This window comes from Suncus etruscus, chromosome 14, assembly GCF_024139225.1.
Source record: "Suncus etruscus isolate mSunEtr1 chromosome 14, mSunEtr1.pri.cur, whole genome shotgun sequence".
NCBI lineage: Eukaryota > Metazoa > Chordata > Mammalia > Eulipotyphla > Soricidae > Suncus > Suncus etruscus.
Genome location: NC_064861.1, coordinates 57102230 through 57113541, shown reverse-complemented (window position 1 = coordinate 57113541; position 11312 = coordinate 57102230). Strand labels below are relative to the sequence as shown.

At 34.6% G+C, this 11312-nt stretch overlaps 1 non-coding gene across 1 annotated transcript; it reads right to left on the bottom strand.

Annotated features, from left to right (window-relative positions):
* Window positions 1-1693: 1693 nt before the first annotated feature.
* Window positions 1694-1802, bottom strand: LOC126029153 (U6 spliceosomal RNA). Its single transcript, XR_007502805.1, has one exon. It is a non-coding gene; the product is annotated as a U6 spliceosomal RNA (small nuclear RNA).
* Between the last annotated feature and the right edge of the window lie 9510 nt (window positions 1803-11312).

Here is an 11312-nt window from a genome sequence, read left to right as displayed (position 1 = left end):
TGAATTATTTTTTCTCAAAACTATAGAGAAAAATGTCATCATAACATTAGGTTCTAATTTAGTTCTTCCATGAATAGTGAGTTTGCTCCCATCAAGAAACTCAATGTGCTAACCTGAGAAGAAAGGTTGGAGAGAATTAGAATTTTTCTATATGTTTATTTTTCTACATAAAACAAATCTATTGCATCTTAGAATCTTTTTATTCAAAACTTTTTTTAAAGTAAAAATGTCAACATATCAGATCAGGAATGGTAGAAAAGGTTTGGGAGGGTCATCAGTGCTTCCAGATGCTGCTATGGAAAAAAAAGTTTTTTCCATTCTCTGATGCCAAGAACCTGGCTATTGCTGAACATATTGTTGCTGACAATTCAGTGATTTCATGCTTATTTCATTATTTTTAACAGGATATGACAGTATATTACATTAAGTATGCAACAACATGATGTTAGATGAATGAGTGATTCTTTCAGGAATGGTTGGATTTATGTACCAGTAAGGTCCAGAAAAAAGAGTTCTATCCAAATTCATAGCTTTAAATAAATAAAATGCCATAATTTTTTCCTTATATAGATTTACTTTATATTACTTTAGATCTATCTCCAAATTCAAAAAGACCTTGTGGTAAACCTAAGTGCAGGACAGTAAAACAACTGTGCTGCAATTCCTGGATCTTGTATTTATGTTTTTATCTTGCGTGGCAAAAGACACTAGACAGATACAATTAAGTGAAAGGCTCAGGGATGGCAAATATTCTGAATTATTCAGTGTGTTAATGTAAAAGGGCCTTTTAGACAGGTGATCATTAGGATCATACTTAAATTAGGAGATGTGATAATATAATTTGAGATTAAGTAAAAGACTTTTAAAGCTACTCTGTTGACTTTAAATATAAAAGAATGAATTGTGAACCCAAAATGGCTGGTGGTTCCTAGAATCAAGAAAAGTCAACAAAACAGATTCATCACCTTGGTAGGAAGGTAATTCTGTTAACTCACTGAGACTTATGATAGAAACACTAACCTAATACATTTTTGTTGTTTTAAGCCACTAAATTTGTGGTAACTTGTTATACAAGCAATTGGAAAGTGATGCAGATCCTAATATACTTTGCTAAAGAAATAATAACCATTCTTAAATTAGTCTAAAATGAATAAAATACAAAAGCTCAAGCTATTAATTCTCTCTAAACAATGAAGATTGTGCTATTAAAATAAAACATTGCAATTCACTTGTGTTTGCAACGGTGATGATTAAATTGCATTTATTTAATAATATTTTGAGCAATGTATGACATTTTGGATAAGACAAAGCAATTCAGCATATTCCAATGTTTATAGCAAATATATACACTTTTGAAACAAACATTTGGGGATCATTTTTAATAACTAAAAAAATACAATGTTCTAGACAGTGTACTGATTAGTATGTGCATGTTTGCAATATTATGAAAAAAATCTTACTCCCTAAATCTTTTTCTTGTGGCAGAAATTTTTAGTTTTTCTTTAATCAGTCCTGAATATTTGTTGTACAATCTATAAATTACATTTATAATTTAAATGTTTGAAATATTATTTGTACTTAACTCTCATGTACTTAATACATGAGATATGTCAAGTCTTGCCAGATCTTTTTGAATGTGCACATTCACACATTCATCCTTTTTTTCATAAAATATCGTTTATATTCTTTTCTTTTTTTAATGGAACTCTTCACGAATTTGCGTGTCATCCTTGCGCAGGGGCCATGCTAATCTTCTCTGTATCATTCCAATTTTGTAGTATTTGTGCTGCCGAAGCGAGCACGTATCTTTTATATTCATAAATTTCTTTTTTTGTTTGTTTTTGTTTGTTTTGTTTTTTTGTACAGCACCCAGTGACACTCAGGCGTTACTTTTGGCTATGTGCTCAGAAATCGCTCCTGGCTTGGAAAACCACATGGGATGCTATTGGATCGAACTAAGGTCTGTCCTAGGTTAGCATGTGCAAGGCAGACACCCTACCACTTGCACCACCGCTCCAGCCCCTAAATTTCTTATTAAATATTATATGTTCTTTATATACTTTAAAATTCCTTAAAATGAACTTTTGTTGTTGTTTTATTTTTGTTTTGGAATCAAGCCATCAGATTTTACAGCTTACTTCTGACCCCGCACTTGGGGATCACTCCTCCCGGTGCTTCAGGAACCTGGATCAGCTGTGCACAAAGCAAACCTTTTACTCCAGCTCCACAATGCTGCTCTTCATGTATTAGCTAATTATTGACAGCTAAAATTATCTCAAAATATACGTATTTTAACAATAAACATCTCTGGACTCAAAGATTCTTTGTAGGGGTCAGGGTTCTAAATAGGGCTTAACTGACTTTGCTGATCTCAGCAATCATTCACAATAGCACAGGTACTAGGGATGATTCTTTTTTAAGGCGATACACTATGTCATTGCCAGGATGAAGATCTAGGACAGAAGTTGAAATGAGACCTCATTTCCTATTTTACTGTTATCCCTAGGACCACCCTCAGTTCTTTGAGCTGTGAACAACTCCAGAGGCAACTGGATTCCCTTAAATCAATAGTACAACTTAAAAGTTATTTCTTAGTGACTTACCTCAGAAATGATATCCCATCATTGTTCCTGTATTTTGTTTATTGAAAGCAATTCATTAATCACAATGAATACTTAAGTGTAAACATTGGACAAAGATGCAAATTCTAACAGTGGGGTCTGTTGCCATCATTGTGGAAACTGTCCCTCACAGTCATAATTGCATAGCTTTAAAAATTGTCTTTCATGAAAATTCTTATCAAGGCATTTCCTTCTAAAGGAAGGAAGGAAATAGTTAACAGAAGGCAATATGGACTCTTAAATCTAGTTTTAAAGCTCCATTTCCTTAGATATTCAGGATATACATTTCCTGATTACATTAAACCTTTAAGGAATATTTTATTGCTTTTCTTACTGGAAGCTTTTATCTAGTGCAAGGTCTGGGTAATGGAATATGCCAAGTTACAAAGTTCTGCACAACACTTGGTTGCAGAGGAAAAACATATTAATGCTCTCTTAACTATGATTATTCTAGTGAATTGTACAGCATGCAGTCATCATTCTAAAACAATTACTTTGAATATACTAGCCCTCTAACTCCTTTTCTGGTTCTGTGACAAAACGACTGATTTAATAGTGCACCAAGCTGCTAGAAACCAGAGGTTAAAACCAATGGTTAATGATTTGGGTGAGTGGTATTGAAGACTATCACCAAAGAATAGACTGTTCTCAGGTTCCAGGAAGGGATAAAGGGAAGGGCTGTCTGAGGAGGAAAATAAAGAGGAAAATAGAACAAAACAGGAAACATCAACAGCAGCTGAGGATTTCAATGGTGCTTAGATATTGACACTTTTCATTTTATCCTTTTCTCTTTTTTTTTTATTTTTGCCACGTCTGGTGTTAAATTGAAGTGATTATAAACCTCTTATTTGTTTTGTTTTTGCTTTCAGTTAAAAAGTGAAAATTAAAGGACAGTCGGAATACATTGTGAGTGTGGGGAGAGCTTTTGACAGTTGAAGGACAGAAATCCCATTCCCCACAATCAGCATAATGCAAGTCTGGCTGGACAATGCAGAAGGAGGGACCGAATCACAGGAGAGGAACTGGAAAGGACCCAGGCCTGGGAGACCCTGGGGCCATCAGAGGAATGAGATTGCAAAACTCCAGGGAGAAACATTGAAGGTTGCCAACACTGCAGGCCAAGAAAGCAAGGTTCTGTGATGACTATGGGAAACAGAATTGACACTGTACTGACTGGCAGTGGGTGGAAAATGCAGGAGTAGGCTGTCTGCCCAGAGGACCTGAGACCTAGCAAGAAAGAGCTATGAGGGGCAAACAGAGCTAATAAGAGCCTGAGAGCCAGAGACAAAAATACACCAAATCAAAAATAAGTGGAAGGAATGTATCAAAGCTTCAATCCAGAGAATCCAGAGCATGAGATACAAACATGGAGTGGATGGAGATAGTGGTTAAAACTAAACACTAACAGTCTCAAAAAAGAAAGAGAGAGAAGGAGGGAAGAAGAGAGAAGTATATGGCTTGTATAAGCAGGAGTGGATGGGAGGAAAATTGGGGACATAGGGGGTGGGAAATGTGCACTAGTGAAGGGTGGTATATATTTTACATATATATACATATATTTATGACTGAAAATCAGTCATGAACAATTTTATATACATGGTGCTTAAATAAAGTAATTATTAGAAAACAAAATGACAAAGAAAAAACCAATATGACAATAATAGCTGGAAAGAATCAACCTGGACAAGAATTGGGAATTGAAAAGAAATAAAGTGATATGCATGATACTCCTTCAGTAAAAGTATTACAAACCACAGTGCCTAAAAAGCAAAATGGAAGAGAGAGCAAGAGAGAGAGAGAGAAAGAGAGACGAGAGAGAAGAAAAATATCTGTCATAGAGGCAAACTGGGCGTGGGGTTGTGGATAGTGGATGGAAGAATAATAGGAAATTGATAGCAAAAAACGAACAGGGTTGAAGGGATGGGTGTTGGAACATTGTAATACCAAAACACAACTATCAACATCACTTTAACTCTATATCTGATGGTGATACAATTAAAAATAAAAAAGATAAAGGGTGAATAAACACTACTTCTTTATTTAATAAAAATAATCTTATTTATTTTATTTCTCAAATTTTATCAATATACAGAAAAGCTTGTATGAAGTAGTTTAGCAGCTCAATGCATTTAAATAGAATAGACATACCATTTAACTGGCACCTTATTATAAATAATAAGTCTTTTATAATAATATATTTTTATATATATATATAAAATATATATATAAAATATATTTTATATATCTTTAATATAAATAATAATTTATATTATTATAAATAATAAATATCTTCCTGGGGAGATAGCATGGAGGTAAGGCAGGGACAAAGATATATGATCACTAGTAGTAAGCTAGACATAGAGGGGACCACTTACTCTAGCAGCCTGGGGGGTGAGAGTGGGGGATATGGATTGCAGGAAAGGAATGGGGGTGGAGGGAAGACAAATTTGGTGATGGAAATTCCCCTGATTCAATGATAATATGTACCTAAAATAATTCTGTGAAAGATATGTAAGCCAATATGGTCAAAAAAAAAAAACAAAACCACTTTCTTGCCCTCAGAAAGTTCCTCATATTCTTTTCTATATTACCATCTACTCTTTCTGTTCTCAAAGTTAGTCTTATAGGATACTGTTATCCTGTATCACAGATTTAAACTTTACCTAAATTAAACCTTCTGGCATGTTCTTTTGTCTGGTATATTTTGTTCAATATTGTTTCTGAGACTCTTGCATATTGCATAGTAGGAATTTTTCACTTTTATTGCTGTATAAATCCCAATGTGTCGGTGTATCTAGAGAAGTAAAATAGATCATTGTTCTGCTTCTGAAGTACATGTGAATACTTTCTAACTTTGCAATTTTTTTTTTATTTTTGAGGCATACCCGGCAGCACTCAGAGGTTATTCCTGGCTCTGTGTTCAGAAATTGCTCCTGGCAGACATGGGGACCATATGGGATGTCAGGATTCGAACCACCTGGGTCGAACCACCTGGGTCTGCTGCTTGCTAGGCAAATGCCCTACCGCTTTGCTATCTCTCCAGTCCCTAGTTTTGCACTTTTGTAGTAGTCTTGCAAACACTCTGCTACTGGTGCTGCATCTCTTGGTTTTATATCTACTGGTGCAATTGAGAGTCATGGAAAATACATTTTGCTTTATGGCACTTGCCAGCACTTTACAGCCCTGCCAACAGTGTGTAAGAGTTTCTACTGTTCTGTAGTTGCTAGTGCTAGATATAGTTTGTTACTAGAATCATCATGATAAGTATGATATTGCTTTATATTATACAATATTATAATTTTGATTTATAGCAATTTACCAGAATTTGCTAATTATTACTATTAGCATTGCAACAGGCATGAACAATATTATGTTAATTGATGCATGTTTCCTCTTCTGCTTTTGAATCACAAACTTCACATTCTATCTAGCCCTGTCTCATGACAGTCACATAGTAATTTAAATGATAAGAAGCTAGAGGTGTTATATATAGCAAAGTTGCTTCTCTAGCCCTTTGGACCTGGAAAAAGTTGAGCTAGGTCAATGGCAAGTTTGCCTGCTTTCATTAAACTTATTTTAGATGGCAGCTCGTCTTCCTTACCCTCAGTACATACATCCAGAAGTTAGTTTTCATTTCATTACTAAAAATTCAGAAATAATGTAGTGGCCAGGTGGAGACAAAAAGAGTACAGAAGGTATGACATCAAAAAAAAGGAGTCAAACAGCAATTGTTTAAAAAGCAGAAAGGCTGGGGCTAGAGCCATAATACAATGATAGGGCATTTGTGTTGCATATGGCCAACCAGGGTTTTATCCCCTTAGCCTGCTGGGAGTGATTTCTGATCCCAGGGCAGTAGTAATCCCTGACTACTGCCTTGTGTGGCCCCAAACCTAAAAATTATATAAAAATAAAAATAAATAAAAAGCAGAAAGACACTTCGTAGAAGACTTACCTTCCCTGATCCTTAAATTTCTTACCTGAAAAAACTGAAACAGTACTTTATAATGAAGGGCATACTCAACTATCTTCTTAGTTTTCTCCATTGCTTTAAAATGTTCATTTATAAAATATGTCATTTTTTTTTCTTTTTGGTTTTTGGACCACATCCAACAGTATTCAGAGATTACTTTGATTTTGTACCCAGGGGATAATTTTGGCAAGATTTAGGAAAACATTTTGGGTTCAAGATATCAAATCTGACACCTATCAAATACGTTTAACTAGTTGGTTTGAGTGGTTTGAATAGCAGAGTAAATAGTTTCTCCTTCCATGACTAACCTTTGTATCCTAGCCATTGTTTCCTTTGAAGTGCAGAAGTTTCTCAGTTTGATGTAGTCCCATTTAAAGACAAAAACATTCTTTTAATATTTCAAAATTTTTAAAATGTGCCAAAGTATGTAATATTTTTGACAATTGACATAAAATATTACATAAATGTGTTTTCTTCAAAATAGATCAAATTATTCAGTTGGGATAATTTTTCAAAAATTTTGTTTATTTTCTAGATTCTTTTTAGAAACACATATATTAGGAGTAGCATTTTCAACCTTTTTATACCTACAGAACAGTCCTTTATTATGGTCCATGGACCAACAGTAATAACCAACTGTTATACCAGTGATTTTCAGCCTTTCTATAACTATGGACTAACACTCGTGATTGAATATCATAACTATAAGATATATATTGCAGATTTGTATACACATAATAGTGAAAAAAATTCCTTTTCAAAGTAAATCAATTTGATCTACAACCCTTAAATTTAATCTAAAATTTTCAGAAATAGCAAAGCTAATTAAGATCAGAATTCAAAAGTGAAAAAAATCAGTATCTATAAGACATAATAGAAGAAGGTATGGAAAAGGCAATTTGGAAATGCTAAAGTAGGAAAACAATCCATCCAAAGAGGATACTAAAGAAATTTAACATTCATCTTTTGGGTAAGGCAGAGCCAGACAGGTAAATTAAAAAAAAAAAAGAAAAGTTGAGTTTCAAAAGCGAGGTCAGAAAAATATTTGAAAAGCAGGCAGGAGGTTACTCTTTTGACCACTCATGAAAAATGGACTATGATAAAATCAATATTGATGTATGGTAGTTGGTATCACGGAAGATTTTAGTGATTGACATGTTTTAGTAGACTGAGATGGCAAAATCTAGACCACAGTAGTTGAGCACTTATGGAAATGTAATAAATAGAAAAAGTATAGTGAGTTGATTGACTATGACAAATAGTAGAGGAGATTCATGGAAGATATGACACTTAAACTTTAACTTCTGATTTGTTCTTAACTACTGAGTATATAATAGATAAAGGGAGTTTGAGGTACCAAAGAGATTAACCAGAGATATCTCAGTAAAACATCATTTATTTTAATAAAAAAAAACAACAAAACATGTATTGGGTATTGAGTGGAGATAAGGCCTAAAATATCTTGAACTTCTGAGTTTATATTAAACAACATAAAATAAAACATAATATATCTATCAATTATAGTTTACAGACTATGTGGGGCTATGCCTTCAAAAGCACATTCATCTTTTAAAATTTCTGTTGGATTCTTTGAGTTTCTGTTCAAGTGAATCTGTCCTTTTTCTTATTATATCCTCTAGATTTCCTGTAGAACTGATCTGAATAAAATCCTGCTGAAGAAACAGATTGCAAATGCCACCTTTAGCTGCTTCAAACTTTCAAGATTTGCAAAATTTTCATTTTCTGGTGACCAGCCAGAATATACTTTATAATTCTCAGTCTTTAAAAGCAGCAACTAATTTCCACTTCCATCAGAAGATTTCTTTTCCTTGGGGCAGAAATGAGAGCCAACATTGAAGAGAGACCTGCATTCCAGAAGAAAAGAATTCCTTGCCAATCATGGATGTCTTTGCCAGAACACTAGTGTGTCATTGTGATAGGGCCATGGAAATTAGCAAGTAATGTTTTGCAATTCCCCAAACTTCAGATTGAGCTACCTACTAGATAAGTTAGATCAGAGATCAAGAAAACTGTAGCAAACTTTATCAATGTTCCTAGGCACTGATGCAGTCAAGAGTTAATAAATGCAGCTTTTGGTATGGCTAAATTTAATTATATGGTACATGCAAGCATTCAATTTTATGAAGGTGAAAATAGGATACCTTGCAATAAAATGAACATTGGCATCAAAGTGTTCAAATTTGCAGATTTAATGTGCTTCAAAATAGCTTCATTTTATCACCATTCAACTGCAAAAAAAATAAAACTCATCTAGAAATTAATATCTAGTATAGAGAATGGCAACATGAGACTTCTATTTTAGAATGCATGGAAAATAATTGGATGTTAGAATGATCATATGAAATTTATGGATGACAGTTAACATATTCTTCCCAAGTGGTCTTTAAAATAAATATACATACATCATTGATGATCTCTCTACAGTGAGAGAAAGTAGGTGCTAAATTACAGTAAAAGCAGCTTCATTTCTAACTTTCTGACCTTTATCCTCCCCTTCTCCGCATTCCACCTGCTGCTCCGATAACTAGAGTTCTAATACTACCACAAGTTCCAAATATATACACACTATTTTGAAATGGTTTAGTAGAAGTCAGTGCATGCTGCAAAATAAAATATAGCAAACACATACACTATGTAAGACAGAATATCAAAATTTTCACCAAATTGACTGAGATCATTTAATGATATGGATATGGTTTATCAGGTCTCCATAAACGTTTCCTGATTTCAATAGATGCATATACCCCAATCAAAGTTTCAGAACAAATAAAGTTTCTTTGGAAACCTCATTGTTTCACTAAATTAACAGGATTAACTAGATAATTGGGAAAACTTGGTTTCTGTTTGTGTGATGTGAAATGGTTTCAGGTGACACTGCATTCCCAGGTGTATAATATACACAGCTGGGACGCCATCTGTGGTCTTCATTGCCTTGTTATTTGGGTTACAGAAGGAGAGTCTATCTTTTTCTTTTCTAAAGAAGCATGGCATCATTTAATAGAGCCTATTTTAATCAAACTATCCTGTATTTTTCTCACTTGTTATAAAACCAGGAAGAAGATTCTTAACATCTTTGGTGGTACTTTCCTCATAGATAAAAAAGAAGAAACTGAAAATTGAAAGGGAGAGTTTCCCTCCTCCGCCTGGGAAACTCCCCCAGGGCCCGAGTTGCCAGGGCCGGCCATGAAGACCCGCCTGGGGATGGGAAGGGGGGAGGAGGTAATGTTGCACTGGTGAAGGGTGGTGTTCTGGTTATGACTGTAACCCAAATATGATCATGTTACTTAAATAAAAATTATATTTAATAAAAAATAAATAAAGAAGAAACTAATAGGACTGCCTTAATAAGACTGCATGGAAAATCGAATGTACCATCATATGTAAAGTACTTTATATATTTTTCCTCTAGGCAACACCTGAAGTATGTTTCTATTTTATATTGCATCATTATTAGCAACATATCTGTAAACTTTAATAGCTTTTGCCACAGGTTACTGGGTTCCCAGTTAAATGATACTATATAACCAATATAAAATAAAACCTATAGATTGACTATTACTGGAGTAAATTCCAGATCATGAATTCTGAGTTAATGCAGAAAAGCAAGTCGATAATTTTTAAATAAAATTCAATAGGCCTCTCTATAATTTGTTTATACATTGTTTGACATTTTTTTTCCAGAAATATGGTACAGAGGTGAAGGCACTTTCATGTGGTTGACTCAGAATCAGTCCCTAGCATTACCTATGGTTCCCTGAGCACTGTCAGAGGTGATCCCTGAGCACAGAGCTAGGAGTAAACCCTGACCTCTGCCATGTATAACTCCCTCCCAAAAAATAACATATAAAGACATACCTATCTAGTTAGCAATTTTTTGTTGTTGTTGCTATTTTTGTGAAAGTCATGTGGTGCAGTGATCAAATCTACACTTCTATATGTATGCAGGTGTGTTATACCACTGAAGTCACAGCTGATCCCTAGTTATACTTACTAATATAATTAATGTGAATATAATTAGATACTACTAGAGGTGACTAGCAGGATAGCTGGTTGATGAAAGAATTCATGGAAACAAGGATATGATAAAAGTTTAAGAAAATAGGATGCCTTCAGAGAAGAAGCAAGGCAGCTTTTTCTTCCTGAACAGTGTTTCTGAATAAGAGCAAAGTTCCATATTTTATCCAGGTGCATATACTGTTGAATGTCAGGGGACTGTGTGTGACTAAGACATGGGAGTCAGGCCTGAGGTTCAATATCTGGCACCGTTAGAAATATTGTTGACATGTATTTTCTCCTCCCTGTCTGTATTTTCTTTTGGGGGAGGGTTGGGTCACACCCAGCAGTGCTCAGGGGTTACTCCTGGCTTTATGCTCAGAAATCACTCCTGGCATGCTTGGGGACCATATAGGATGCCGGGATTCAAACCTCCGTCCTTCTGCATGCAAGGCAAACACCTTACCTCCATGCTATCTCTCCGGCCCCTGACTGTATTTTCTTGATACCTGTTCTGCTCAGTGTCTGGGTCTTGTTGTATGGGATAGAAATTGGCAGACATATCCTAGAAAGGCAAGTATAAAAGCTTATCTATCCTATGTTATTGCCTGGGAGATTTATGGATTGTATCTCCTAGTTTCTTATATCCTGTCTTGTGCCTGGGAGTAAAAAATTGTATAATTAGTGGAATTTTTAACTTTCACCTC